General features: G+C 37.0%; 1 non-coding gene and 1 pseudogene across 1 annotated transcript; both read left to right on the top strand.

The window, feature by feature from the left end:
- The first annotated feature begins 2306 nt into the window (after nucleotides 1-2306).
- Nucleotides 2307-2378, top strand: TRNAW-CCA. Its single transcript has one exon. It is a non-coding gene; the product is annotated as a tRNA-Trp (tRNA).
- An 8693-nt stretch (nucleotides 2379-11071) lies between these two features.
- LOC120862658 lies at nucleotides 11072-12972 on the top strand (annotated as a pseudogene).
- The last annotated feature ends 488 nt before the right edge of the window (nucleotides 12973-13460 follow it).

Raw genomic sequence — 13460 nt, 5'->3', positions numbered from 1 at the left:
CAAGATACAAGGGTTCCCTTCTCTTCACATACTTATCAGTTCAGTTCAGTTCAGTTGCTCAGTCGTGTCCAATTCTTTGTGACCCCATGAATCACAGCACACCAGGCCTCCCTGTCCATCACCAACTTCTGGGGTTCACTCAAACTCAGGTCCATTGAGTCGGTGATGCCATCCAGCCAGCTCATCCTCTGTCGTCTCCCCTTCCTCCTGCCCCCAATCCCTCCCAGCATCAAAGTCTTTTCCAATGAGTCAACTCTTTGCATGAGGTGGCCAAAGTATTAGAGTTTCAGCTTTGGCATCATTCCTTCCAAAGAACACCCAGGGTTGATCTCCTTTAGAATGGACTGGTTGGATCTCTTTGCAGTCCAAGGGACTCTCAAGAGTCTTCTCCAACACCACAGTTCAAAAGCATCAATTCTTCGGTGCTCAGCCTTCTTCATAGGCCAACTTTCACATCCATACATGACCACTGGAAAAACCATAGCCTTGACTAGACAGACCTTTGTTGGCAAAGTAATGTCTCTGCTTTTCAATATGCGGTTGGTCATAAATTTTCTTCCAGGGATACTTATAACTATTTGCAATTTGTGGTCTTTTTGATGATAGCCATCCTTACAGGTGTATGGTAATATCTCATTTTGATTTTCATTTGCATCTCCCTGATGATTAGTGCTGTTGAGCATCTTCTTTATTTCCCATGCCTGTTGGTCACCTGCATTTCCTCTTTGGAAAAAATGTCAGTTCTTCTATTTTTTAATCAGGTTTTTTTTTTCTTTTTGATTTTGAGTTTTACAAGCTGTGTATATATGTTAGATATTAATACCTGATTGGTCATGGCATTTTGCAAATATTTTCTCCCATTTAGTATGTTGTCTTTTTGAATTGCTGATGGTTTCCTGTGCTGTACAAAAGCTTTTAAATTTAATTAAATCCCATTTGATTATTTTTTGGTTTTATTTCCATTATTCCAGGAGACGGATCCAAGAAAACTGCTGTGATATATGTCAAAGAGTATTCTGTGTATGTTTTCCTCTGTTTTATAGTATCCAATCTTGCATTTAGGTCTTTAATCCACTTTTGCTTCTTTTTATAGGCTGAAGAAATTGATGTCTATCTTGTACTTATGAAAATAAAGATTTTAAATTGGGAAGTAACATGATCAGATCTCTGTTTTAGATTAACAATTCTGTCAGTGTAGAGGGTTGATTAGAACAGCTGAGTAAGGAAAGTGGAAGCAAATGACCCTAATAAGAAACTATTGTATTCTTCAGTCATCCACTCTTGATAGAGACCCTGCTATGACTAGAATAGACACTGGTTGCTACAGAAAACATAGCACTTACATTCCAATGAAGAAACAAATGATAAATTAGTTAAAAAGGTTTAAATGAGTTATTAATGATTTGCTATAACACTGTGAAGGAAATAAACAGGGTACAACAACTATAAAGTGAAGGCTCTTTAAATAGGGTGTCAGGAGAGCCGCTCTGAGTAGGTGACACTTAAGCTGACATCTGACAGAGCACAGAACTCTAATGAATGCAAGGTCATTAGGGAGAAGAGAAAATATTTTGGAGATGTTTGAGCAAGTGCATTAAAAAGACTTGTTAATAAACCGGATATGGGGATTTAAGGATTATTCTAAAGTTTCAGGTTGAAGCAACTGGCTAGCTGGCAGTGTTAATACTAAGATAGGAAATACTGTCAGATGTGAGTTAGAACTGTTGAGGTAACTGCTATTGGAGATGCCCAGCTGGTTATTTTTAGTTCTTTTATCATATTTCACAGTCCTCCCATGAACAGTTCACATATTCAAGGGAACAGATTTCTCTATGACGCTGAGGAAAGGGTATGAAGGGAATAACTAGAAGACATAGGTAGCCTAGAAACAAATATAAGGGTACAAAATAATTAAGAATAAATATTTACACTAAGTGTTCCACTAGAAAACAGGCTCTGAAGGAAACAAATTTTTCCTAACATTTTATTGGGAAATACAATCCCAGGGAAGCATGAACACTGGGAAAATGGAATAGAGTAGAGATGTGTGTGTGTATTAGTCCCTCAGTTGTCTCTGACTCTTTGCAACCCTATGGACTATAACCCACCAGGCACCTCTGTCCATGGGGTTTATCTAGGCAAGAATACTGGAGCGGGTTACCCCTCTCCAGAAGATGCCCTTCTCCAGGGGATCTTCCTGACTCAGGGATCAAACCCGGGTCTCCCACACTGGAGGCAGATTGTTTACCATCTAAACTACCAGTGAAGCCCTAGTAGGCGATGAGATAGGACAAAATAAGGGGGCTTCCCTGGTGGCTCAGAGGTTAAAGCGTCTGCCTCCAATGCAGGAGACCCGGGTTCGATCCCTGGGTCGGGAAGATCCCTTGGAGAAGGAAATGGCAACCCACTCCAGTATTCTTGCCTGGAGAATCCCATGGACAGAGAAGCCTAGTAGGTTACAGTCCATGGGGTCGCAAAGAGTCGGACCTGACTGAGCGACTTCATCTTCACCTTCACCTTCAAGGCAGAGTGTTATGGATTGGGATACAGCTTTATGTAAACTGACGCCTGGGTCATGTAAGACATCTTTAGAAAGATCACATAAAGCTATTCTGCCTTTAAAAGGAGGGAGAAGAGAGAATTTATCTGCTCACTCCCATCCCCCTTCAGTCAAAGTTCCATCTTTTATGAATTAGCCCCTTACACTTCCAGGCTGCACTTGTGTGGTGCTTAGTGAAATGGAGAGCTGCAACCCATATCTTGAAAATCAGTGGCAACGTGGAACATAGAAACAGGAAGTAAGAGGAAGTTGTATCCAGGTATTAAAGGGGTATCAGGGGCAGCAGTCACAGTAGGAATGTCAGTCTAAAGCAGAAGCAGCTGCCACAGCAGCAACCTGGCTCTAGGCCAGTGAGACACAGCAAGTCACTACTGTAAGTTGAAAGCACAGCAGGTGAGCAGACCTGAGGTGGTATATAAACTGAAGCCAAGGCACAGTGAAAGATGGTGAGGGGCAGAAGCGGGGGTAGACATAGAGGTCTACCCTCTTTGACACATAGGAGGAGATAAGGCCAGATCATTTTAACCTTAAGAACACTGGTTTCACTCTTAGTAAAAAGGGCAGCTATTGCTATACTGCTGTTTGAAAAGATGTCTCTGCTGGTTGTGTTGAAAATAGCCTCTCAGAAGCAAGTGTATACATAAGACAATCAGGGAAGCAGAAATCCAGAACTTGTGATGGCGTTTTGAACCAGAGGAGTAGCTTGGTAGAAAGCAATGACAGGTTTGGATATATTTTAAATGTAGAGTCCACAGGATTTCCTTGCTTCACACTTCTCAAAAACTCAAGTTTCCAGTAGATTAAGAAGCTAGCTTTTAAAACTGTTAAAACTAAAATTAAAAAAAAAGCATTAGAAGGAAATACAGTCAAAAATAGGGAAGATAACTTTTTAAAATTCAAAATTCATAAACAGATCAACATTAAAATAAATAAAATGAACAGACAAGCAAAAGTCAAGTAGAAAATATGTGTAATATATAAGATATTAGAGTTTAGTGCTTAGAATATATTAAATAGCCTTATAAATTCAACAGGAAAAAGGCAAACAATTCAACAGAAAAGTGGGCAAAATATACATGAAGAATATTCACAAAAAATGAAACAATAGCAATATATATACAAAAAAGCACTCAATCTTGATGGTTAGCAAGGAAAAAAAAAAAAAACAAAATAAAACATGAAATGTCAGTTTTTATCCATCAGGTTGGAAAAAAGAAATGTTGAAACATTCACGGATTGGACAAACATGATAATGAGGTGTTCATATACTGTACAGGGAAGTATATAATTGGCCAATGCATTGAAAAGCACATACTGATAAAATACATTAAAATGTAAAATACCTATCATCTCAACCCAGCAAGTCTACTGAATAGCTATTCTAGAGAAATATTCTCATATCCCTAAAAAAGGGTATGCAAGATACTCATTATATTATTGAAAAATAAGTTTCACAAATTTTTACCAACAGAAAACTATATAAACCTCTGAAGCATACATACCAGGTAAAAGAATAAAGTATATCCATAGGTCCTGACATGGAAAAATATCCAATATATAACTTACCCAGAAAAGGAAATTTCCAAAAGACACACAACATTTGCATGATAAAAGGATGTGATGAATATCTGAGTAGAAATTTTCTGAGTCCACACAGTTGTGAAGTTGGATAGGGAAAAATAAAGTAATTATTAATTATGGTATTAAAATGGCCTATTTGAATAGCTTAACTATTAGTTCCTAAGCCTAAGTGAATTATATATTCCTACATGTCATACTGCATTATTTGTCAGTCTCTTATTATCAGGTATTACTTCAAATAATACAATAAAAATACAGTGCAAGTCAATTATAATGTAAAAATGAAAGTCATACAAAAAATATAGAATGCCATGAGATCAATAAAAGTGACTTTGGGAACTACACAAGTCACAGAGCAGACCATTTGATCAGTCCAGTTAGCAACTAAAGAAAAGAAAATGAAGCAAGGGAACAAGAAAAATGCTTTAAACAATGTTGTTTTAAAATCAAAATGTTTAGCAAACAGAGCTTGCTTATTTTAGCAAAAACTCCTTGCTTTAGAACCCTGTTGCGAAAGTCAGACATGAAGCAAATTACTTCATATTGTGTTTTTATATAATTTTGTCAGAAAAAAATTACAGCAAAACACTCTAGATTCATACTTTGGGAATGCCAAGAAATAAAGCAATTAAAATGTTATCCCTGCCAATATAGAGGAACTGTGGCTCCTGAGGCATGCCGGGTGCAGAGAAACTGAAGATGTAGTCGACCAGATTTTGGAAATAACTACAACAGGAGGTCTGAAAAACAAAAAGGTCGTTTTCGTCTCATCAGTCCTAGATGAAGAGATCAAGCCCTGAGCCTTTGGAGTGGGAGCACTGACTTCAAGACCGTAGACTAGCAGAGAACTAACCATAGGGAGTATCAGATAGTGAGAACTCACACAAAGGAAACCACTTGAATATAAGACCTGGCACCACCCAACCACCAGTAGCACCCTGTGCAGGATGCCTCATTTAAACAACAAACAAAACGAAAATACAAACCCAGTCATCAGCAGGATTACCAACTCACTCAGCCTTGTCCATCAGAGGGGAAAAAAAAACAACTCAGCTCAAATCTCACCCTATGTGGAGCTTCACAAACCACTGGACCAAATTTAAGAGAGCAGAAACCAAAAGAGCGAATTCAACCTTGAAGTCTGGGAAAAGAAGACCTCAAACATAATAAATCTTTTTTAAAAAATGAAAAGGCAGAGAAATACTACACAAATGAAGGAACAAACTAGAAACACAGAAGTCCAAATACATGAAGAGGAAATAGGCAAACTACCTGAAAAATAATTCAGAATAATGATAGTAAAGATGATCAAAAACCTTGAAAACAAAAGGGAGAAAATACTATAATCAATTAACAAAGACAGAATAAACATACAGAGATAAACAACACAATTACTGAAATTAAAATACTCTAGAAGGAATCAATAGTAGGATATCTGAAACAGAAGAATGAATCAGTGAGCTGAAAGATAAAATGGTGGAAATAACTTCTGAAGAGTAGAATAAAGTAAAAAGAATGAAAAGAACTGAGGACAGTCTCAGAGACCTCTGGGACCATATCAAATGTACCAACATTCAAATTATAGGGGTCCCAGAAGAAGAAGAGAAAAAGAAAGGATATGAGATAATTCTAAAAGAGATTATAGTTGAAACTTTCCCCAACATGGAAAAGGAAATAGTCAATCAGGTCCAAGAGACACAAAGAGTCCTATACAGGATAAACCTAAGGAGAAACACACCAAGACACATACTAATCAAACTGGCAAAGACTAAACACAAAGAAAAAATATTAAAAGCAGCAAGGGAAAAGCAACAAGTAACATACAAGGGAAACCCCATTCGTTTAACAGCTGATCTTTCAGCAGAAACTCTGAAGGTCAGAAGGGAAAGGCAAGATATATTTAAAGTACTGAAAGGGAAAAATCTACAACCAAGATTATTGTACTCAGAAAGGATCTCATTCAAAATTGATGGAGAAATAAAAAGCTTTTCAGACAAGCAAAAGTTAAGCGAATTCAGTACCATCAAACCAGCTATACGACAAATGTTAAAGGGACTTATATAGTTAAGAAATACAAGAGAAGAAAAAAAATCTACAAAATCAATCCCAAACAATTAAGAAAATGGCAATAGGAACATATATATCAATAAATACTTTAACTGTAAATGGATTAAATGCTCCAACTGAAAGACAGACTGACTGAATAGATACAAAAACAAGACCCATATACATGCTGTCTACAAGAAACCCACTTCAGACCTAAAGACACATATAACTGAAAGTGAGAGGATGGAAAAATATATTCCATGCAAATGGGAAGCAAAAGAAAGCTGGAGTAGCAATCCTCATATCAGACAAAATACACCTTAAAGAATATTACAAGAGATAAGAAAGGACACTACATAATTATCAAGGGATCAATCCAAGAGGAAGACATAACAATTGTAAATATCTTGGCACCCAACATAGGAGCACCGCAATACATAAGACAAACACTAATAGACATAAAAGGAGAGACTGGCAGTAACACAATAATAGTAGAAGACTTTAACACCCCACTCACACCAGTGGACAGATCATCAAAAGAGAAAATTAATAAGGAAACACAAGTCTTAAATGATACATTAGATGAGATGGATCTCATTGATATCTTCAGGACATTCCATCCACTTGCAGGAGAATACACATTCTTCTCAAGTGCACATGGAACATTCTCCAGGATAGACCACATCTTGGGTCACAAAACAAACCTCAGTAAATTTAAGAAAACTGAAATCATATCAAACATCTTCTCCGACCACAATGCTATGAGACTAGATATCAATTACAAGAAAAAAATGTAAAAAACACAAACACATGGAGATTAAACAATACGTTTCTAAATAAACAACAGGTTACTGAAGAAATCAAAAGGAAAATTTAAAAATTTCTAGAAACAAATGACAATGAAAAAACAACAACTCAAAACCTATGGGATGCAGCAAAAGCAGTTCTAAGAGGGAATTTTATAGCAATACAAACCTACCTCAAGAAACAAGAAAAACATCAAGTAGACAACCTAACTTTACAGCCAAAACAACTGGAAAAAGAAGAAAAAAAAAACACCCCAAGATTAGTAGAAGGAAAGAAATCATAAAGATCAGAGCAGAAATAAATAAAAAAGAAATGAAATAAACAGTAGTAAAGATTAATAAAACTAAAAGCTGGTTCTTTGAGAAGATAAACAAAATTGACAAACCTTTAGCCAGACTCACCAAGAAAAAAAGAAGAATCAAATCAACAAAATTAGAAATGAAAAAGGAGAGGTTACAACAGATGATGCAGTAATACAAAGGATTAAAAGAGTCTATTATGAACAACTATATGGCAATAACATGGATAACATGAAAGAAATGGACAGATTCTTAGAAAAGTTCAATCTTCCAAGACTGAACCAGGAAGAAATAGAAATTATGAATAACTCTATTACAAGCACTGAAATTGAAGCCGTGGTCAAAAATCTCTCAAAAAACAAAAGCCCAGGACCAGATGGCTTCATAGAATTCTATCAAGCATTTAGAGAAGAGCTAATTCCTATCCTTCTAAAACTTTTTCAAAAATTTGCAGAGGAAGGAACACTTCCAAACTCATTCTATGAGGCCACCATCACCCTGATACCCAAACCAGACAAAGATAACACAAAAAAAGAAAACTACAGGCCAGTTGTTACTGATGAACATAGATGCAAAAATCCTCAACAAAATTTTAGCAAACAGAATTCAGCAACTCATCAAAAAGCCCATACACCATGATCAAGTCGGGTTTATTCCAGGGATGCAAGGATCCTTCAATATTCGCAAATCAATCAGTGTTGATACACCATATTAATAAGTTGAAAGATAAAATCCATATGATAATCTCAATAGATGCAGAAAAAGCCTTTGACAAAATTCAGCACCCATTTATGAATAATGGGCATAGAAGGAAAATGGGCATAGAAGGAAAATGGGCATAGAAGGAATTTACTTCAACATAGAAAAGACCATATAGGGCAAGCCTACAGCAAACATTCTCAATGGTGAATAACTGAAAGCATTCCCCCTAAGATCAGGAATAAGACAAAAGTGTCCACTTTTCCCACTATTACTTGACACAGTCCTGGAAGTCCTAGCTACAGCAGTCAGAGAAGAAAAAGAAATAAAAGGTATCTAGGTTGGAAAAGAAGTAAAACTCTCACCGTTTGCAGATGACATGATACTGTACATAGAAAACCCCAAAGATAGTATCAGAAATTTACTAGAGCTAATCAGTGAATTTAGCAAAGTTGCCAGATACAATATCAATACACAGAAATCACTTGCATTTCTATATACTAACAATGAAAAATCATAAAGAGAAATGAAGCAATCAATCCCATTCACCATTGCAACAAAAAGAATTAAATATCTCTGAATAAACTTACCAAAGGACTGGAAAAGGTCAGTTTTCATTCCAATCCTAAAGAAAGGCAACACCAAAGAATGCTCAAACTACTGCACAATTGCACTCATCTCACACGCTAGTAAAGTAATGCTCAAAATTCTCCAAGCCAGGCTTCAGTAGTAAGTGAACTGTGAACTTCCAGATGTTCAAGCAGGTTTTAGAAAAGACAGAGGAGCAAGAGATCAAATTGCCAACATCTGATGGATCATTGAAAAAGTGAGAAAGTTCCAAAAAAAACATCTATTTCTGCTTTATGAACTATGCCAAAGACTTCGACTGTGTGGATCACAATAAACTGTGGAAAATTCTGAAAGAGATGGGAATACCAGACCACCTGACCTGCCTCTTGAGAAACCTATGTGCAGGTCAGGAAGCAACAGTTAGAACTGGACATGGAACAACAGACTGGTTCCAAATAGGAAAAGGAGTATGTCAAGGCTGTATATTGTCACCCTGCTTACTTAACTTCTATGCATAGTATATCATGAGAAACGCTGGGCTGGAAGAAGCACAAGCTGGAATCGAGATTGCCAGGAGAAATGTCAATAACCTCAGATATGCAGATGACACCACTCTTATGGCAGAAAGTGAAGAGGATCTAAAAAGCCTCTTGATGAAAGTGAGAGAGGAGAGTGAAAAAGTTGGCTTAAAGCTTAACATTCAGAAAACGAAGATCATGGCATCTGGCCCCATCACTTCATGGGAAATAGATGGGGAAACAGTATCAAACATTATATTTTGGGGCTCCAAAATCACTGCAAATGGTGATTGCAGCTATGAAATTAAAAGATGCTTACTCCTTGGAAGAAAAGTTATGACCAACCTAGACAGCATATTGAAAAGCAGAGACATTACTTTGCCAACAAAGGTCCATCTAGTCAAGGCTATGGTTTTTCCTGTGGTCATGTATGGATGTGAGAGTTGTACTGTGAAGAAAGATGAGCGCCAAAGAATTGATGCTTTTGAACTGTGGTGTTGGAGAAGACTCTTGAGAGTCCTTTAGACTGCAAGGAGATCCAAACAGTCCATTCTAAAGGAGATCACTCCTGGGTGTTCATTGGAAGGACTGATGCTGAAGCTGAAGCTCCAATACTTTGGCCACCTCATGCGAAGAGTTACTCATTTGAAAAGACCCTGAGGCTGGGAGGGATTGGGGGCAGGAGGAAAAGGGGATGACAGAGATGAGATGACTGGATGGCATCACCGACGCGATGGACATGAGTTTGAATGAACTCCGGGAATTGGTGATGGACATGGAGGCCTGGCGTGCTGTGATTCATGGGGTCGCAAAGAGTTGGACACGACTGAGTGACTGAACTGAACTGAAGGAGACAAAAGAACTGTAAAGAACTGTACAGAAAATTACAAGACACTGATGAAAGAAATCAAAGATGACATAAACAGATGGAGAGATATTCCATGTTCCTGGGTAGGAAGAATCAATATCGTGAAAATGACTATACTAACAAATGTAATCCACAGATTCAATGCGATCCCTATCAAATTATCAGTGACATTTTTCACAGAACTATAACAAAAAGTTTCACAGTTCGTATGGAAAGACAAAAGATCCTGAATAGCCAAAGCAGTCGTGAGAAAGAAGAATGGACCTGGAGGAATCAACCTTCCTGACTTCAGATTATACTACAAAGCTACCGCCATCAAAACAGTATGGTACTGGCACCAAAACAGAAATATAGACCAATGAAACAAGATAGAAAGCCCAGAAATAAACCCATGCACTTATGGATACCTTATTTTTGACAAAGGAGGTAAGAATATACAATGGGGCAAAGATAGCTTCTTCAATAAATGGTTCTGGGAAAACTGGACAGCTATATGTAAAAGAAAGAAATTAGAATACTTCCTAACACCATACACAAAGGTAAACTCAAAGTGGATTAAAGACCTAAATGTAAGACCAAAAAGTATAAAATTCTTAGAGGAAAACATAGGCAGAACACTCAATGACATAAATCAAAGCTAAGGATCCTCAATGACCCACCTCCTAGAGCAATGGAAATAAAAATAAGTAAACAAGTGGGACCTGATTAAACTTAAAAGCTTTTGCATAGCACAGGAAACTATAAGCAAGGTGAAAAGACAACCCTCAGAATAGGAGAAAATAATAGCAAGTGAAACAAGTGACAAAGGATTCATTTCCAAAATACACAAGCAGCTCATACAGCTCAATACTAGAGAAACAAATAACCCAATCAAAAAGTGGGGAAAAGACCTAAACAGACATTTCTGCAAAGAAGATATACAGATGGCTAACAAACATATGAAAAGATGCTCAACTTCGCTCATTATTAGAGAAATGCTAATCAAAACTACAATGAAATATCTCCTCACACCAGTCAGGTTGGTCATCATCAAAAAGTCTACAAACAATAAATGCTGGAGAGGGTGTGGAGAAAAGGCAATACTCTTGCACCGTTGGTGGGAATGTAAATTGATACAGCCACTATGGAAGATGGTATGGAGAGTTGTTAAAAAACTGGGCATAAAACCACCATATGACCCAGCACAATCCCACTCCTAGGCATATACCCTGAGGAAACCAAATTGAAATAGACCCATGTACCCTATTGTTCACTGTAGCACTATTTACAATAGCTAGAACATGGAAGCAACCTAGATGTCCATCGACAGATGAATGGATAAAGAAGTTGTGGTACGTATACACAATGGAATATTACTGAGCCATAAAAAGGAACAGTTCTAATGAGGTGGATGAATCTAGAGTCTATTATAAAGAGTGAAGTAAGTCAGAAAGAGAAGGATAAATAATGTATTCTAACACATATATACAGAATCTAGAAAAATGGTACTGAAGAATTTATTTACAGGCAGCAGTGGTGAAACAGACATAGAGAATAGACTTATAGACATGGGGAGAGGGGAGGAGAGGGTGAGATGTATGGAAAGAGTAACATGGAAACTTACTATATGTAAAATAGATAGCCAATGAAAATTTTCTGTATGGCTTAGGAAACTCAAACAGGGGCTCTGTATCAATCTAGAGGGGTGGAATGGGGAAGGAGTTGGGAGGGAGCTTCAAAAGGGAAGGGATCTTTGTATACCTATGGCTTATTCATTTTGAGATTTGATAGAAAACAACAAAATTCTGTAAAGTGATTATCCTTCAATTAAAAAATAAATTATTTTAAAAAACAAAATAAAATTAATGATCCAAAAAATTATATCCCTTATTTTGATAAAATTAAGAAAAATATTTATTCTTTAATTTTTAATTATTTTCAAGATAAAATGCCAATAAAACTCCAATTGCAATGAAATGTCCTTTTTCTTAAAGAATGTATATTGAATGACATCTTGTACAAATTGTATTCAAGCAGTAGATTACATGTCCCAAATATCTTGGTGCTGCTTTAAACTTTGATAACTTCAGATGCATAAACTTTACAAACTTACCCCAAAAAACTCATTTGAAAGTTTATTTATTTACATTTTCTATATATGCATTTAATTTTGCAGAAGGCAAATCAGAGTGATGAGATATGGAGGGTGGGGAGTGATGGGGAATGAGAATTTTGATCATATATCATGGGTGATCAGACAGCATGGGTAGGGGAAATGTTTCTAAACTGACTCAGGAAGATTCTTGCTTAAAACGTGACTCTACAAGGATGGTGACTAAAGCCCAAGGTTGAGACACAGTCCAGAAAAGACCTCAGAAACACCTGCCAACAGTTTGATCAAGGAGAGTGTCTTTGTCACTCTGAAGTTCTCTTAGGGGAAAAAAGAAATGTTTACAATTAGTCAAAACAAAATTTTAATTTAAAGATAGTCTCCAGGTTTAGCTCTGGCACAGCAGAACAGGAGTCATCCACATCCCACTAGCTTCTTGGACCTTAGCTGACATCCAGAGCACCTTCATTGCTATCAGATGGTATGCACTGAGGCCTTATGGGCAAGATCATCAAAGTCTTTGAGCAAGAAGGATTCTATATTGTAGCCACGATGTTCCTTCAGGTCTCTGATGAACACTTTGAGCAGCAATATGTTGCCCTGAAAGACCGCTCATTCTTCCCAGGCCTAGAGAAGTGGATGGACTCAAGATCAGTTGTGGCCATGGTCTGGAAGGGCCTGGATACGGTTAAGTCAGGAAAGGCTGATGTTTGGGGAGACAACCTAGCAGACTCTAAGTTGGGCACCACTCGCGGGACCTCTGCACTCAAGTTGGCAGGAACATCATTTGTGGTAGTAATTCAGTAGAAAGTCCTGAAAAAGAAACTAGCCTATGGTTTCAGCTGGAAGAACTGGTTGATGACATGTCTTGTGCTAATGACTGGATCCATGAAAAAGAGGTGGACAAAGCAGCAGCCTGCTTGGGCACCACTTGATGTGTCCCTGGACCCAGCTCTTTTTACATGCATTAGGATTGATCATTCTTCTCTAAAGCTAGTTTACCAATAAAACTTTTGGAAACTGGAGGAAAAAAAAGAACCACAGAACGCTTTAGCAATAGGGAAACAGATCAATTTAAGTTTATTTTTAGATTTATAAATATACATGAACAGACAAAGAAAGGCTAGCACCCAGAACTGATTATCAGTTGAGAAAAAAAATTCAATTAGATTATGACTGGATAGCTTACATAAAAATAAATACCATATGAATTCAAATTACAACAAAACAAAATCACTTAAAAAGTGTAAATGAAAATATCAGAGATTATGTAGATAATACGGGGCTTGAAAGTTCTTTCTAAACAAATCACAAAGCTCAGAACCACAAGAGAAAAATTACTTGAACTCATAAAAATGTAAGAAGCCACATGCAAAGTTAAACTATAGGTCAAAGACTGTGAGAAATTGTTTTCAAACCATTC

Source organism: Oryx dammah, unplaced genomic scaffold, assembly GCF_014754425.2.
Source record: "Oryx dammah isolate SB20612 unplaced genomic scaffold, SCBI_Odam_1.1 HiC_scaffold_4, whole genome shotgun sequence".
NCBI lineage: Eukaryota > Metazoa > Chordata > Mammalia > Artiodactyla > Bovidae > Oryx > Oryx dammah.
Note: the sequence above shows the minus strand (reverse complement) of the source record. Positions and strands in the feature narration are given on the sequence as shown.